We start from the raw sequence: 18,109 nt of genomic DNA on the forward strand, positions 1-18,109 counted from the left end.
ACAGTTACTGTCCTGTCTCAGTACAAAAGTTTTGCCATAATGCTTCCTTCCATTTATTTCATCACATCCTTGGTAACTTAAATTCTTTAAATTTATGTTGAGTCATCAGGCCCCAGATTTTGATGATGTTATCTTTTAACTATTGTATCATAAACATTGCCAACTTACATATAAATCCTGATCATGGTCCCCTGATTACAGAAATACTTATTTATTAAGTCATTATTTCATCTTTTGTTATTTTTTGCTTTTAGGTCATTTTTTCATTTTTGCCTCATTTTGTCATTTTCAGCAATTTGTTACATTAATTTCATGATTTTAAAATCACTTTTCTTTGTTGTGCATTATTATTTTGTCATTTTTATGCATATATATTGGGTATAAACATATCTGAATATCATCGGAGCTTTATACAAATGAAAATACTGAAATGTCAAAAGGTTTAGTACTCGGTTCGAAAACTGTAAAATTAACATTCTGCAACCCTTATTCTTACTCTTTGGAAACCAATATCCCTTGAGTGTGATGAGACACTGCTTCTGATCTGGATGAGTTTGAGACTAGTGGGGTAGATATTATCACTGTAGTCAGATTGTTGAAGTGTCCAAGTACTAACATACATATATGTGCTTGTTAATTTCATTTTACAGTGTGATGAAAGATTTATTTATTTGTGTGTGATTCACTTCAATTATTAGAATGCCATACATTCATCTAGAGCTGTCCATTTAAGGAAAATTAGTTCACAATTTGGGAAGGATATTTTTTTCTACAGGTGGTCAGGTAACTTTCTGAGAAATTTGCGGAATGAAAGTGGCAGCAAATAAAATATTGACCCTGCAGCAGCATGTGGGTTGGGGTGAAGATACAGTGTACAGTAATGCTGGTAACGGATCGGTTTTTCCCGGAGCGAATGTTTGGCGCGTATTCATTCGGAGCTCCGATTTACTGCCATGCGGTAATTTCAGATTCTTATTGATACATTTACTACATGGTGGATTGGATAAGAGCATGTTCTAACGATGTTATTGATATAATATAAACAAAAGTAACGCAGTACAGTGCCAAGTAGCATACATACAGATCACAGTGAGTGAAAAAAGAATGTTATATATACATTACTGCTGACCTTGAAAAATGAAATAAACATTGTCCTAGGTAATGTGCATAAATCAAACGAACCGTGTGCATTTTTCAGTTAAATACATTTTGTTCCCATTCAGGAAAATTAACTAATTAGCTGATTCTGGAGAGAGTTAATTTTGCCGATCCGTTATGATGTGCCCAGCCGTTGAAAAAATTATTTCGGCAGGTACAGAGGTGGCTAGAACAGGAAGATACCAGAGGGCTATGTCACTTAGACCTTTCAATGTATCTTCCTTAACCCAGTAAGCCAATGTGTCTGTAATCCCAAGCGTGTGTGGTTTTTCTGTGTACCGTCGCACACATATAGCTGCGTCAGTCGTCACTGAGTATGTAACCCATCGTCGTATTTGCTTGGTCCTGCAATAGTTTGCGCCGACGGATGTAAGGACGATGTTCTTTCATGTTCCTTCTTCAGAAACAGTGCTATTTCGGACTCTGCCTGCTTTCTTGCTTTGTCTGCTCTTTCAGGCAAGCAAAATGCTGCCTTTTAAAAGCTTGGGTCAAGGAAGGTTGCAAGTTTTGGAACAGTTCACGATTCATAAACAAAGAGTCTCTTTTCCACTTCACTCGAAATGGAGACTGACAATTGTTTACCGACATCCGTCGGCAAGTTTCTTGTTATATTAGTGAGTTCCAGAGACAATTAATTTGACACTCACAAATTTGTGAGCAGCTCACAAACTGTTCTCCTGAGAGAACTGTTGTCATAGTTCCTATCGGTGAGGTGATTTGAAACATTTCTTGCAAAAGTCCCCACTCCACCGCTGAAAACACAAATAATGGCATTAATATTACAAAATTATTACTACATTAATTATTGCAAAAAGTTATTCATCTACCTATCATGCATTTATAAGTGTATTATTACTGGTTAGACACTTAAGATACGTACTTGCTTGTAATTTTTAATATTTGCATTATTAATGTACGAGGCGTGTTTTTTAAGTAAGGTCTGTTTGAAAATAAGTAGGCCTACACAACGAAAGGTTATTTCAAAAAAGTAAATTTATTTTCAGAAAGTACATACTTCACTCTATTTTTTGACATAGTTGCCAAGTTTGTTCAAACAGTTGTCATACCTCGTAACCAATTTTAAAATACCCTCTTCATAGAAACTTGCCGCCTGCACCGATAACCAAGATTTTACTGCCGTTTTCACGTTGTCATCATTGTAATGGTTGCCACTGAGGTGATGTTTGAGATGGAGGAACAGATGGTAATTGCTCGGCACAAGATCAGGACTGTAGGGTGGGTGGTCTTAAACTTCCCAGCCAAAACTGTCCAATAAATCGCGGGTCTGACCTGCAGTGTGAGGTCGTGCATTGTCATGGAGAAGGACAATTCCCTTTGTCAGCATGCCGCGTCTTTTGTTTTGAATTGCTCTGTGTAGCTTTTTCAGGGTTTGGCAGTATGCTTCTGCATTGATAGTGGCTCCTCGTTGCATGAAGTCGACCAACAAAACACCATGCCTGTCCCAAAACACCGACGCCATGATTTTGCTCTGGGACAGAGTCTGTTTGGCCTTCACCTTTGCTGGCGAGTGTGTGTGCATCCATTCCATGCTCTGTTGCTTCGATTCGGGTGTGATATGCGAAACCCATGTTTCGCCTCCAGTTACGATCTGACTCAAGAAACCATCACCTTCTTCATCATAACGAGTCAAGAACTTCATCGCACACTCAAATCTTTGGTTTTTGTGGTTCTCTGTTAGGAGTTTCAGGACCCAACGGGAGCACAGTTTCCTAAACTTTAGGTGTTCAGAAACAATGTTGTAAAGCACTGATCTCGACACGTCAGGAAATTCGTTTGAGATACCTGTTATTGTGAAGCGCGTGTTCTCACGAATCTTCGCTTCAACTGAAACCACTAAATCGTCTGTAATCAAAGAAGGGCGACTGGAGCGGTCCTCATCATGGACGTTGTCAGGTCCATGTCTGAATTGTCGTACCCACTTACACACTTTGCTTTCACTCATAACAGTATCACTATACACTTTGCAAATCTGTCGATGAATTTCTGCAGCAGACAGGTTCCTTGCTGACAAAAAGCGCATCACTGACCGAACCTAACACGCGGCAGGCGAGTTGATAGTCTTAAACATTTTGAAAGCACAGAATAGAACCGTACAGGTTAGCTACAGAGCTGAAACTGAGCACAGTTGTTCGCAAGGAATGCTGGTACACGACGCACGTGCTCGTTGCGATATGCGCGCTAACTACTAGTGGCTACAACAAAACAGACCTTACTTAAAAAGCACGCTTTGTATTTATAGGCATAATATTTTGCCAGCAGCCAAGGGGTAAAATACAATAGACTGGAGCATCCATGTTCAGATATGACTTGTGCTAAGAATGTACTCATGTTTCTGATGAAAATAGTATACCTGTGAGAGCCTGTGGTGAGTTCACCACGTTTGCCTGCGCAAGCAAAAGCTCGTCCTTAACATCCAGCAAACGGCAAACCATCCCAAGTACGCTGTTCCATCGTGTCACTACTTGTACTAAATGTAGCCTTCGCTTTCCTGCTGCATCTTGAAAGCTGGCAAGTTTTTCACTTGCGATGTTGCTTTGCCTGTGTAAAATTATTAAAATAATAATTTAGTTTCCCTTAACCGTAAAGGTGCAGTATTTTTAATACATCGATCAGAGAGTAATAGGAGTTTACTAACTTGAAAAACGTCACTATATTAGAGGCATGGTTCAGAACTTCAGCTAATGAAGTCATGTTTTTGATGCTGGCAGCTAATACCAGATTCAATGTATGAGCCACACATGGGACATGCCGAATGGACAATTTCTGCACAGTTGCAACCATATTAGCAGCATTGTCAGTAACAATAGCTGTTACTCTCCCAGTGTTCCCCCAGTTTGCAATAACATCTTTCAAAGCTTGTGCAATATTTTCTGCTGTGTTATTATCTTGAAATACACAGCATTGAAGACAAGCAGATACTAAAGCGTTGTCTTTTATAAAATGGGCCGTAACTGCAAGGTAACAATCTTGCCTCATTGATGTCCACGTATCAGTAGTCAGTGAGACAGATTTAGCCTGCGATATATCAATTTTCAAGGCCTCTTTGACAGAGTTATATGTTTTCCACATTATATCCTGAAAAAAAAAATCAATTCATATAGGCTATATCTAATTTATTTCAGGAAATATAAGTCTTTCATGAATGAATTAACGTACGTACATTTGCCAATGTGCGACGGGAAGGTAATAAGTACCGGGGATTCAGAGTTTTGACGAAGTCTTGAGATTCTTCACTTTCGACAAGAATAAATGGCAACATTTCACTTACAATGAATCTTCTTTGTATTTCATCAGTCTTTTTCTTTTCCTCATTATCTTCACAATACATCACTATAGTGTTACCATTATCATTATCAGCATTTGCTTTAATATTTTCCTTATGGAAACATCTTAAATGGTCCAGAAGATTCTATGTTCCCCCACCTGTTGCATATAAACGACCGCAGAAAGAACATTTTGCCTGTTTTCTACTGACATCTCATTCAAAGAAATGCCATACCCCCGATTTCAGTTTTGGCATTGGAAAATGTCCGTCGTACCTATAACACAACGAGCGATTGCATGAATCCATTCTACTGTTTACTGCCGTGCCCAGCTGTAAGTTACTTAGTCTAAACTTCGCAAACCTGTCTCCGAGCACTGGCCAGTGACGAATCGTATGACTCGCCTCCGGACGCCCTCCCCTCTCCAATCCTCCTTACTACTACCGCTCTCCATTTCCTCTCCGTAAATATGCTTGCCATTCGTCGGTAGTACCGGAGGTAACTGGATGGGGGAATGTCAATCATATCTCTGATTCAATCACGGAGAACCGCCTTCGCTTGCCAGCACTAGTGTATAGAATATCTCTGGATTGCATAATATCCTGATAATGATGAGAGATAGATGCTCATTGTTTTGCTTGTAAGATCTGCACTTTAAAAACGCCTGAAGGTGTTTCTTGATTATGATTGTTATTGTTGTTATTATTATTATTATTATTACAGAAATTCTGTGGTTTACAGAGGTGTAAAAAGGTGCCGGGGTGAATGGGTGGACAGAGAAAAGATCAAAGCTGGTTTGAGGTCCAGTCAGTCTACGTGATTAGAAGTGAGGAGCTATCTGATGGTGAAATAGCGGCCCCAGTGTAGAAAGCCAAGAATAACGGCCGAGAGGATTCGTCGTGCTCACAGCACGACACCTCGCAATCTGCAGGTCTTCGGGCTGAGCAGCTGTCATTTGGTAGGCCAAGGCCCCTCAAGGGCTGTAGTGCCATGGGGTTTGGTTTGGAACACTCTTTTATTCCCAAAGTCTTCAGATTTGCCAGAAAATTTACATTTAAAAGGTGATATTAAACTTCAGAATTTTACATTAAGAAGTTAACTGTCTGGAGCTATCACATGTTGAAAGATGTCTGCCATTACCTTCAGCTGTTGGGCCTTCCGACGAGGGGAAGGCATTCCCCTGTCTCCACTTACACCATACACACATTAAGACTGGAGCGACGAAGATGACAAAACGGCCCTAAAGCACCCAACTTATATAGCAACTGTGGGGGGGAGAGATACCATCTGTGCTGAAGAGAGGTTAATTGTAACATTGCAATTTCTAGCGACAGGGAAAAGTTATGAAGACCTGAAATTTAGCAGTGTAATATCTCCTCAGCTACTTGGAAAAATCATTCCTGAGACGTGTTGTGCAATCTTCGATACGTTGCAGTCGGAATATTTGCACGTAAGTGGGCCTACACAATTTTGATTGGGATGTATTATAAGATCGTTTTTATAAAACAAACGTAATATTCTTTTGAAAGTGATTAGTTTGGGAAATGTTATTTCACTACTAATTATGAAATACAGAAAATTCCACTACTGTAGTAATGTATGATACATACTTACAGTATTAACAAGTTAAGTGCAGAGGCGCGAGAGTCATATGTCATAGCACAATGGTCTATAGGCTAATATTATTTGTACGAGAGTATCGGGTGACCATGGATTCTTCTTCTTCAAATTACTATTATTACTATTATTATTGTTGTTGTTATTGTTATTATTATTAGTGTTTGAATGTCGCACTAACACATGGAAGGTATTGCGTGACGCAAGGATGGGAAAGCTCCAGGACTCGCCCGGTACATTTCAATAAATTCTTCCCGGAACGGCTTATTCTTCTGAAATGTCATTGTTATTTGAGGTAGGCCTAATTAACTCACACAGAAACCAAATTAAGCTACAGACGAAACCACAGTGAGCCGGTCAGGTAGTGGCCATACACACACTGACGGGTTGGCGAACCGTTCGGGTTCGCTGGTTTAGCAGTCGAACCGCACAACACGGACCCAACCTCGAGCCCAACCCTCAACAACCCCCCATACACCTTCGAGCCGGTCAGTGCGACCAAGGTCACGAACGGGCTCGCCAACCCGCTCGACTGTGAATGGGCCCCTTAAGGCCCGTTTTCCTTCCTTCTGACCTTGTAATCTCTCCATCTATAACAGTTTCTTTCTAAAAGTCTCTCTTTGTTGCTTCTTCTCCTATACTACATTTTCCAAATCTTTCTTGACTTCATTAATCCAGGTTGTTGTTGACTTCATGTTCCAAAGTTTGGTGAACCTGTTATCATCCATTCTGTATAAATATCCAAAAATTATCAGTCGCCTCTTCCCTATTGTTTCTGTTATGTTTTCTGTGTTCTGATATATGTCATCATTACTTACTGATTTCCAAAGTTCTGTAGTTCTTAGTGGAGCGAGTATATTCTGTATAATTCTTCCTTCCAGTACTCCTAATATATTCAGCCTGTAATTCAGTACTAGACATTCACCCGTGTATAGGCATTGTGATTTGACTATTTATTTATTTATTTATTTATTTATTTATTTATTTATTTATTTATTTATTTATTTATTTATTTATTTATTAGTGCCTTTTCACAGTGGTGAAGTTAGGGCTCGAGGCCCTCTCTTACACTTAACCACATACTAATTTAAATCTTAAATAAAATACTAAGATACTTAAAATAGTTAAAACTACATAAATCAATAGAATTAAAATGATTTTTAAATAAATTACTAACTAAATTAATTTTAAAACTAATTAATATTAAAAACTCATAAAATTTAACATTCCTTTCAGAATTAGCAATATGTTTGAACTGGAATTCCCCTAACATTGGATTTAGACATATCCATGTTCTACCTTTTTTTGGTCGTTTTGTGTTTAAAAAAAAAAAATGACAATTTCAATTGAAATGTTTTACAGAGATTAATTAGTATCATTCCATTTTTGTTCGTTCCTTTATAGGCTGGATATTTCCCTACTGTTTATATAAGAGCTTTTTCTCCCAGTAGTATCACGTCATTTAATTTTGGGATTTTGGATATATCTTCTTCCAGAAGTTCACAGAATTCTTCTACTTTACTCTGATTTTCCTTATTATCTTCATTTATTGGTGCATGGCAATTAACAAAGGTATGCTGTTTATTCTTGCATTTACCGGGCGAGTTGGCCGTGCGCGTAGGGGCGCGCGGCTGTGAGCTTGCATCCGGGAGATAGTAGGTTCGAATTCCACTATCGGCAGCCCTGAAAGTGGTTTTCCGTGGTTTCCCATTTTCACACCAGGCAAATGCTGGGGCTGTACCTTAATTAAGGCCACGGCCGCTTCCTTCCAACTCCTAGGCCTTTCCTATCCCATCGTCGCCATAAGACCTATCTGTGTCGGTGCGACGCAAAGCCCCTAGCAAAAAAAAAAATTCTTGCATTTATTTGTGAGATGAGCTAATCTTTCAGAACTAGATTTGAATTCTGTTGCATTATGTACAGTGGCTGCTGGTGCAGAAAATCAGTTGAGTGGTAACCCATCCCCCGTCCAAAAATAAAAATATTTAGAAACATACGCGGTTTTCAAGAGGCTCTCCACTGAGTTTTTCATACTGAACAAACACGCAAACAACCCCAACACATATACACATTCCTCATACAAAACTATTTAAGCACACAATAACACCTTCAACACAAAACATTCACGAACTCGGAAACACTTGGTGTGAGCGCGCAGAAGTAGAACTTCGCAACGTTATAAAAATCATTGAAATAAAATTAGCAACATCGTAATGCAAAATTACATGTTATGTTGTTATAGTGAAATTTATGTCCGCCTCCATAGTGTAACGGTTAGTGTTATTAGCTGCTGTCCTCGGCGGCCCGGGTTCGATTCCCGTACTGCCAGAAATTTAAGAATGGCAGGAGGGCTGGTACATGCAGCTCACCTCCATTGGGGGTGTGCCTGAAAAGAGCTGTACCACCTCGGGATGAGGACACGAGTTTACTTAGTGAAATTTATAAACTAGACATTTTGTAATTAAAGGACATCACAATATCATGTCCATATTTTGACAACATAAAAAATCACATTTTTTATAGTTCATCGATTTACAAATGTGGCTATAGAGTAGGCAAGTTGGGAGTATTAAAAGACCTGCAGCTGATGGCTTTCTCTATAGTATTTAGTTCCCCGTTTGCTTTGAGCGATACACTCTTAAATACTACCGCTGAGTCACCTCCCACGTTCTCATTTCAGTCGAAATGCTGGTGTGATCAGTGCTGCCTCTATGTGGTCGAACGAAGACTCGCTGTGAAGTGATGTCTTGGCTGTTCTTTCCACAGCCTGTCAAAGAAGTTAGGCATGCATGCACAAAAGGCGGAGTTCCTGCTTTGCGGCAAAAGGGTTAGAAATTCTCACTCAGCCACACTGAACACTTGCCAGCACCCGGCGTGGAGTGCACGACTAACGTGGTTGTGAGGAGAGTTGAATGATTTGTTATTCTTTGGCTGGCATCTTTTTCATTGCACTGTATTTGATTGTAGATAATATTATTAAAGTAATTTATTTTTCAAATAGACAATGTGCTGTATCACTTCAGCACATAAGGTACGGCTGCCCCTGATTATGTATTAACCTTTTATGAGCATAAAAACCAGTACCTAGTTGTGGTATTCCCTTCATAATTTTGATTGCTGGTTGACTCTTAAAAATTCTATGGTTCTTGGTTTCTGTTACATTTGCACCCAAAAATTTGTTTTTTGTACTAATAGGATTTGTATTTCATGTTTCTCTAAAAAGAATTCCCTGTTCTTTCTGTTTACCAGTATTCAATAAGAAATTTACATTCAAAGTACCTGCAAATGATTTCTTCTTGAACTTGAGTCTGGAAGAATATCAAAGATGCACAGGCTCATTTTCATCACAGATGTTGGGACTCCAAAGAACCCTAAGTCCCAAAATTCATTGCATAACAGAATAGTGGATTCTTCTTCCAAGCTACGGCCTAGGGTAATTCTTTTTTTTTTTTTTTTTTTTAGTGAACTTTCTATTCTGCAGTTGAAATTATACATAGTACTGGGTAGGAAATACTGTAATTTCCAAGATAAGATCGAATTGCTAATCCAAAATTTTGATTCTTTTCTTTGCAGTTTACTCCACTAGGTTTTTCTGCTCTCTCCACCGTTGGAAATATAGTTGTTATTATTATATTATTATATGAGTAGAATTCTTATCATGCGAATAAGCCCTGCAAGGGCCGATGACCTAGATGTTAGGCCCCTTTAAACAACAAGTAAGACTCTGCAAAGTACTTAGAGGCATGCATTTGTCTTCCTTTGTGCCCATATTTCTTTCATTCTTTTAATGTGGGCTTCCTTTGTGTCTTCAGACCAGGTTGTTCTAGTCTTCTTCTTTGGTATTTCCTCTTGGTCAACTTGCCATTTGTGAATTTTGGATCGGAAGATTACCCTGTTTTGGACACCTGCTGGTGTACTATAATTCCTGCCTGTTTCAAATCTTTTTTGATTTTGCCAATCCATTTCATTGTGTCTGTTTTAGCTTTACTCCTATTTTCATAGAATTAGACTACTTGTTTGGTAAGTGTCTGAATGCATTCTTTTAATAAGTCCATAGAAAAGCCTGCATTTTCTAATGTCTGTGTAAATATTTTTGTATTATTTGATTTCCTTTCTGCCTCTAATTTGGTATTGTCTGTCGGTGAGTTTTGGGCCTAGAATTTTTCTTATGATTTTGCGTTTCTTTTTCTCAGTGTTTTTACTGTCTGCTTTCCTGTTCAAAATTAGCATCTCTGATTCATAAAGACATTCTTGTTTAATGACTGAATTGTTTTGTCTTAGTTTTGAGTGATTGGAAATGTATTTTTTGTTATAGATATCTTGGCTTAATCAATATGCAGTTTCCATCTCTTGGCTTCTAATTTCACTGGCTTTTGTTTCAAGTCCATTTTCCTGAATTGTTTCACCAAGGATTTAAATTGTGATACTCGTTTAATTTTGCCATACTTTGTCTCCATGAATTTTGGTTCTTGTTTGTTGCAGGTCATGTATTCTGTCTTTTCGAAAGATACTCGAAGGCTGAATTTTTTCTGCAATTTCTTTCAGGAGTTCAATCTGATTTTGGACTGTTGAAATGTCTCCGGTTATCAACACTAGGCCATCCATAAATGCTAGGCAATTTATCGTTAGTTTTCCTCTACCTATAGTGATTGGTTGGTGAATTTTGAGGACCAATTTCTGTTTGCACCATTCTTGTATCACTTTTTCAAGGACATAGTTGAAGAGTAAAGAGGAGAGTCCATCTTGTTGTCTCACTCCCGTTTTGATTTCAAAGGAATCTGAGGTTTCCCCCCTGAATTTAACCTTTGACATAGTGTCTGTCAGTGTCTGGTTTATGACTGGAAGTTTTTTCATGTCCAAACCTTGTTCTTTTAATATTTGGAAGAATGATTTGCAATCATCTGAATCATAGGCTTTTTTGAAATCAACAAATGTGCAGACTAAATTTTTGCTTCAAATTCTGTGATGTCTTAGGATTAGCTTTAGGTTCAAGATTTGCTCAGGACACGATCAGCCTGGTCTGAATCCTGCCTGATATTCTGCGATTTATGGTTTTAGTTGCTGTTGTGCTCAATCAAGAAGACATTGGGACAGAATGGTGTATGCAACCAATACTAGTGAGATGCCTCTCTAGTTGTTTACATTTGTTATGTCTCCCTTCTTGTGTAGCGGGTGAATTTATTCATTTCTTCCAGTCTTTTGGGATTTCTTCTGCTTGCCAAGTGTCTTGTATGATTTGTGTGATTTCTTTTCTGGTATTTGGGCCTGCTGATTTGTGGACTCCTGCTATGATTCCATCTTCAGGCGATGCTTTATTATTTTTAAGCTTTTTGATCTGTCTTGTGATTTCTTCTTCATCTGTTGATATGAATTTGTTCTTGTGGAGAAAATTTTGTGTTGGTTTTGGAGAGTTCAGTAATTCTTTAATATCTGGTGGTTTCCTCACACTTTTCTTGATAGTTTAGTGCCAACTGTCCATTTTCTTTCTTGACGCAGGGACTTAGTTGTTGATATCCTGTAAGCTTAGTTTTGAAGTTCTTGCAGAATTTCTGTGTGTTGTTTCTTTCAGAATCTTTTTTGATTTCAAGTAGATGATCCTTTTCAAATGTCCTTGTTGTCTGACTGATCAATTGGGCTCTCTTTCCACACTGCCAGGAATGTTTTGTACTTATTCTTCATCTTTTTTCTGTTCCAGTTGTATGCCTTCTGTTGAGATTGGATTGCTTGTGCACATTCCTCCTTCCAGCAATGATGTCTTGTACTTTTCTGCAGATGAATTAGTGTTTGTGTTATTGTAATCAGTTTGCTTTTTGAGTTGTTGCCAATTTTTTGCCTCCTTTCTCTCTGTGAGAGATGGTTGGATCCTAGTGGGGTCAAATTTTGGGATTAGTGGCTTTAAGAAAAATGTATATTATTAAAATCTCTGAGGTTTCAACTTGATTCCTGTCAGGTAATGATCCAAATCTATATTTACACCCCTTCTAACTTGAATATTCTTAATTTCTCTGTGGTTTGGATAAGAGATTGCTACATGGTCAGTTTGAATTTGCCGAGAAGTGTGTTCAGTAATCTCCATGTAATTTGTTTTTATGGTTTCTTTTTGAAGTGTGTTGACATGTTTTTATCATTGAATACCTTGCAGAGTTTGACTAATCTTTGTCCATTTTGGCTGGTCCATTTATTTGCTGAGAATTTTCCTGTTGTTTTTCTGTGTTTTCTTTCTTTTCGTAATTGTGCATTGAAGTCGCCTAGTAAGATTTTGATGTGGTTTGGAGGAATTTTGGATACTATTTCTTCTAGTGTTTCCCAGCATTTGTCTACCTTTTCTGCGGTCTGTTTTATTGTCCTCATTGATTGGCATGTGTGCATTTATTAGTGTATATGTTTTTTTTGTTTGTTTTTTTACGATGATTTTCATTAGTCTATCGTTTACAAGTTTCACATTTGTTATTGAGTCGAGTATGTTTTTCTTGATTGCAAAAGGGACTCATTAAGGTAGTGTGTTATTGAGAATTTGTTTATCTCTTTTACTTTTGAAGAGCCTGTAGTTCCTGAAATCCTTGTGTTCCTGAAATCCATTGTTCTTCTCTTCAGTCAGTCTTGTTTTTTGTACTGCTGGTATCTGTATTTCTTGTCTGTTTAAGATTTGTTCTAGTTCATACAATTTTCCTGCTCGTATGAGGGTGTTTATGTTTAGCGTTCCGAAGAAGGTTTTGGTGTTTGGATGAAATTTGCCAGAGGTCTCAGATTCCCTCTGTTTGCGTGTCAGTCCAGACTCCCCACAATCTGATAGTCCGGTTGTACTGTTATTGACAGCAGTGGATTGGTTACCACCCTGGGTAAAAGTTTGATTTCTAATACGCCTCATTGTACTTGATTATCACAAGTTTGGACCCCGGCCCAGTTCTTAGGACTGGCGTGGTGAGTTCCAGAATATAAATTTCCAGCCGCACCTCTGATAATCTGACATTAACCACTTTGCCGCTTGCTGCAAATCAGACGCAACGTGGATTTGATTTGGCTCTTCCGTCCTCTTTGCCATTGGGATATGTCCTCTTCTGCCTTCAAGCCCATTGACCATTTTTCCCTTTGCCTTAGTTATGTGCTAATTTTGCTATACCTTAGTCACGCCTGTCCTGCATATCTAGAGGAACTACTCCATCAGCCATTGGGACACACCTTGTCGGGGTTGAAGGCCCCAATCCCAGTGTCTCATGCAGGGTTATGCCTATCTCTTACTCAATTCAGAGCTAAACACCCATGCAGTTATTATTATTATTATTATTATTATTATTATTATTATTATTATTATTATTATTATTGTTTGTATTCATTCAATTACAAGTGGTATTACAACCACTACACATATTCACCATTTTTGGTAAATATATATTTTCCATAATATCAGACTCCTTGGCTGAATGGTCAGCATCGAGGCCTTCGGTTCAGAAGGTCCCATGTCATGGAATTTAATCAGGTGTGATTAATTCTTCTGGCTTGGGGACTGGTTGGTTGTGCTTATCCCAACACACTTTGTATTCAGACCTCACACCACACTACTAACTACCATAGAAACACACAGTAGTTAGTACATCCCTCCACATAGGATTGCCGTAAAACAAGGCCAAATCCACTTGTGCAATACAGTTTGCACCTGTGACCCCACAAGTTGTGGGAAAGGCTGTAGAAGAAGAAGAAGAAGAAGAAGAAGGAGAAGAAGATATATTTTCCATAATATATTTAGGTCATTTTCTTGCTCACTTTAAGTCTTTTTTAAAAATGTTTTTTAGGTCATTTTATAGGTTATTTGTCAGCATTTAATAGGTCATCAAAATCTGGACACTGGTTTATAAGGCTGGTTGAATCCTCAACAGATAGGCTGATATGTAACAACACACTCTTGACTCAGTGACGAGAAGAGCACTGACCTGCAAACACTCGCGTACATAGCACAGCCCATTGGAGAAAAAGGTGATATGGGGAAATCAGCTGTCTTGAGGAGGAGAATCCAGCCTGATGACTTATGAGAAACATTTTCTGAAGTTTTGTGTTTTAATTTCTCATACACTAATTAAGATAGCAGTACACATTTTGAAATTATTTGTTTACAGTATAGTCTTCCACCACCAGTTTAACAGGCTTCATGTATTTCATTTGCATCCTGTATATACAGTTCAGTTATTATGAGTTTCGACTTGACGTTTGAGCGCTGCCTTTTGGCGGAGGGTAAGTGAATTAATCGACAGCCAATCATAGGCAGCCGATCGCTCCGAAAGAGCGCGTTAAACTCGAGTTCCAGTTAGCAGTGTTGTCGTCCTGTTGTTTACGGTAACCACGTGCTATCAGCTGTGTGTTGTATTGAGCTCAGTTCTTTTCGCGGTCTTTGTGTGTCTTTGTGCTAGGCTGTTGTTCGTTTACAGTATATTTCGTAGTGTAGAGTTTATAAAAGTATTGTTTATTTTTTTAATAGTATAGCGCGTTATATTGTATTGAATAGTGTGTAAAAAGTGATCTAGTTTATATAGTAGCTTAGTTTAATATTTCGTTCGGTAGTTATATTGTAGGTTAATTTTAGGCCCGTGTGTGAATTTGATATTCTGTCATGTCCGTATGGCCGTATAAGTGCGGAGGACTGGAGCAACGTGGTGAGACACACGAAATCAGAGATGATTAAAGCTTGGGAGAAAGAAAGTCTTACAGACGATTATGTTGAAGAGTTTATTATCTCTTTAGGGTCAGGCGAGAGTGACACCTCAACAGACGATGACAATGCCGATAGTGACTCAGAAATGAGTGGTGTGTTCCCTTAGGATTATTTCCTTCATTAGGGGAAATTGAATCTAACAGCAACGCGAGCTCTTCTACATGGTGAGTCGAAATTTAATTTAATTTACTCACGTTTTATCTTTTCGAGCATTGATATATGTTTGTCTTGTAGTCTTATCCTAAATGTGTTGTGTATTGTTGTTCAACTTATGTGAATTATGTATGTTGCTACAAAGAATAATTGATTATAGACATATTCCAGTATATATATTTCCGTTCGTGTTGTGTCGTAAATCAGCTGTTTGAATTCGTAGCAGTTTGGCACCACAGTCTGACTTCCGGTTAACTGTCAAGTCGAAACTCATAAAAACGGAACTATAGTGTTGTGCAGTTTAATTAAACGCTGGGCTGGGTGGCTCAGACGGTTGAGGCCCTGGCCTCTGACCCCGACTTGCCAGGTTCGATCCTGGCTCAGTCCAGTGTTATATGAAGGTGCTCAAATACGTTAGCCTCTTTTTGGTAGATTTATTGGCACTTAAAAGAACTCATGCGCGACAAAATTTTGGCACTTCAGTGTCTCGGAAAACCAAAAAATAGTTAGTGGAATGTCAAGCTAATAATATTATGATTTAATTAAGCCCCTAGTAGCTGGGTCAAGTTCCTTTTATAGTCCTATTACATACATTTATATATTGTATCATGTTTTGTTGACTGTTAAATTCCCCACCTATTTTCTAGAAGTCGACCAGAAGTATTAACAGAAAATTGAAGTCACATCACTTGCAGTGAATTAATGAAGTTCTCTGTGGACCCTGTCCTAAATGAAGCTTGCAGATTAATCACAGGATGCCTGAAACCTACCCCTGTTGAGAAGCTATACTGTCTTGCTGGCGTTGCACCTCCTAGTATTCGACGAGAAGTCGCTGCTGATCAAGAACGACTGAAGGTTGAGAACGTTGAAGCTCACCCACTGTTTGGTCACCAACAATCTCAATCTAGGCTGAAATCCAGGAAAAGTTTCCTCCAGACATCAAAGCCCTTGAAAGGACCACCAGATAAGGCAAGACTTTCCTTGTGGAAATCTAAGCAACAAGAATGGATGGAACCGCGTGAACAACTTCCGGCTGGCTACAATGAAGACTGGAGTGTTTGGAGGTCCCTTAACCGATTAAGAACTGGTGTCGGCAGGGCTAAATCCTCACTTAAGTTATGGGGCTTCACATCAGAGGACAGTAAGTGCGACTGTGGTGAAGAACGAACATTGAGCCTTATGTATCAATGTCCTCTCTGCCCAATTTCATGCTCAGAGCAAGATAAATCTTGCTGATGACAATGCCCTAGGTGTGGCTCAGTTTTGGCAAAACACCATCTAGATGTATAGTAAATTTGGTTTATTTCCTTTGTCTGTTAATTTTTGTAAATAGTTTAATTATTACTTTATTTTTAACTGTATGATTAAGTATGCTTCTGACACGAGTAAATAAAACTGTAGTTCTTATTTAGCATGATAAGAAAGAAAATGTTATTATCTTGTATGTAATTCAACTTCAAGGGTAATGCATAAACACATTTCAGTAATTTTGAACAGAAATTGCTACAGAATTTCCTTTGGGGACTGTGCTTTGAAAGACCAAAGTATCTGATCTGAAGTCAGAGATGAGTGCTCTGTAGTCATATTTTCACAAAAGTTCAATCAATCACTACTGATTCACATTTAGTGTAGGTGCCCAGGTGGCCAATTCCCTAACTGTTGTTTTTGTAGCCTTTTCTTAAATGATTTCAAAGAAATTGGAAATTTAATGAACATTTGCCTTGGTAAGTTATTCCAATCCCTAGCTCCCCTTCCTATATACGAATATTTGCCCCAATTTGTTCTCTTGAATTCCAACTTTATCTCATTGTCATCTTTCTTACTTTTAAAGACACCACTCAAACTTATTTGTCTACTAATTTCATTCCACACCATCTCTCCACTGACAGCTCGGGACATACCGCTTAATAATAATTTTTCAGCTAACTCATTCCTGGTTGCCATCGTTTCGCCCCAGTGTGCTAAGTTGGATTCATCAGTTGGCAAATAGCACATCTACCGAGACGCATGGCTAGTGCATACCGTGCAGGCCACTGCGTAGGCTACTTGGAGCCACTGGCAGTGCCAAAGCAACATGAGACACTTTGTCTCATTTTCAAAAATTGATGCCTGCCTCACCATAAGATGATAAAGATGTTGATTCCCATAGGGGACCTGAAATATTTCTTCCGAATGAGTAAATTGTATAACAATTATTTCAGGTTCCCTATGGGAATCAATATCTTCATCAACATACCGCTTAGTCAAGCAACTCGTCTCCTTTCTCCCAAATCTTCCCAGCCCAAACATTGTAACATTTTTGTAACGCTATTTTTTTGTCGGAAATCACCCAGAACAAATCGAGTTGCTTTTCCTTGGATTTTTTGCTCAAGTAATCCCGCTGAGGGTCACAAACACTGGAACGATACTACTGTATTGTTGGGGTCTTACCAGAGACTTATATGCCCTGTCCTTTACATCCTTACTACAACTCCTAAACACCCTCATAACCATATGCAAAGAGCTGTACCCTTTACAATCCTTTATGTGATCACCCCAATGAAGATCTTTCCTTACATTAACACCTAGGTAATTACAATGATTCCCATAAGGAACTTTCATCCCATCAGCACAGTAATTAAAACTGAGAGGACTTTTCCTATTTGTGAAACTCACAACCTTACTTTTAACCCCATTTATCATGATACCATTGCCTACTGTCCATCTCACAACATTATCGAGGTCACTTTGCAGTTACTCACAAGCTTGTAACTTATTTATTACCCTATACAGAATATCATCATCCGCAACATCTCTGATCCCACTTCTTTACTCATATCATTCATATATATAAGAAAACATAAAGGTCCAATAATACTGCCTTGAGGAGTTCCCCTCTTAATTATTACAGGGTCAGATAAAGCTTCGCCTACTCCAATTCTCTGAGATCTATCTTCTAGAAATAGAGCCTCCCTGTTGGTCACACTTTTGTCTAGTCCAATTGCACTCATTTTTGCCAGTAGTCTCCCATGATTCACCATATCAAATGCCTTAGTTTAATTGCAACACAATTCATTTGACATCTGAATCTAATTTATCTGCTATATCTTGCTGGAATCCTACAAGTTGAGCTTCAGTGGAATAACCTTTCCTAAACCTGAACTACCTTCTATCAAATCAGTTATTAATATCACAAACATGTCTAATATAATCA

The 18,109-nt window shown here is 38.5% G+C and overlaps 1 protein-coding gene across 2 annotated transcripts in view; it reads left to right on the plus strand.

Annotated features, from left to right (window-relative positions):
- The window catches only part of lgs (legless), a 381,497-nt gene that overhangs the window by 206,679 nt on the left and 156,709 nt on the right, over positions 1–18,109 (plus strand). The window lies entirely within an intron of this gene.

Source organism: Anabrus simplex, chromosome 2 (assembly GCF_040414725.1).
Source record: "Anabrus simplex isolate iqAnaSimp1 chromosome 2, ASM4041472v1, whole genome shotgun sequence".
Lineage (NCBI taxonomy): Eukaryota > Metazoa > Arthropoda > Insecta > Orthoptera > Tettigoniidae > Anabrus > Anabrus simplex.